Consider the following 651-nt stretch of genomic DNA (forward strand, 5'->3'; position numbering starts at 1 on the left):
GATAGGTGGGTGGGTGGATGGGAGGATGGAGGGGTGGCAGGATGGGAAGATGGAGGGGTGGATGGATGGGTGGATGGATGGATGGGTGGGTGGGTGGACAGGTGGGTGGATGGTGGATGGATGGGTGGATGGAAGGATGTATGGACAGGTGGGTGGATAGATGGGTGGGTGGATGGATGGGTGGGTGGACAGATGGATGGGCGAGTGGGTGGACAGGTGGATGGATAGACAGGTGGATGGATAGATGAATGGGTGACTGGACAAATGGATGGATGGGTAGATGGGTGGAAGGGAAGATGGAAGGGTGGATGGATGGTGGATGGATTGGTGGGTGGATGGGTGGATGGAAGGTTGAATGGACAGGTGGATAGATAGATAGATGGGTGTATGGACAGGTGGATGGATGGTGGATGGATTGATGGGTGGATGGGTGGATGGAAGGGTGAATGGACAGGTGGACAGATAGATAAATGGGTGGATGGACAGGTGGATGCATGGGTGGATGGAAGGGTGGATGGATGGGTGAATGAATAGATGGATGGGTTGATGGACAGGTGGATGGATGGGTATATGGGTGGATGGATGGGTGAATAGGTGGGTGGGTGGGTGAGTGGACGGAAGGGTCGATGAATGGAAGGGTGGATGGACAGG

The sequence above is a fragment of the Carlito syrichta genome, unplaced genomic scaffold (assembly GCF_000164805.1).
Source record: "Carlito syrichta isolate Samal-C Ts95f unplaced genomic scaffold, Tarsius_syrichta-2.0.1 Scaffold217206, whole genome shotgun sequence".
NCBI lineage: Eukaryota > Metazoa > Chordata > Mammalia > Primates > Tarsiidae > Carlito > Carlito syrichta.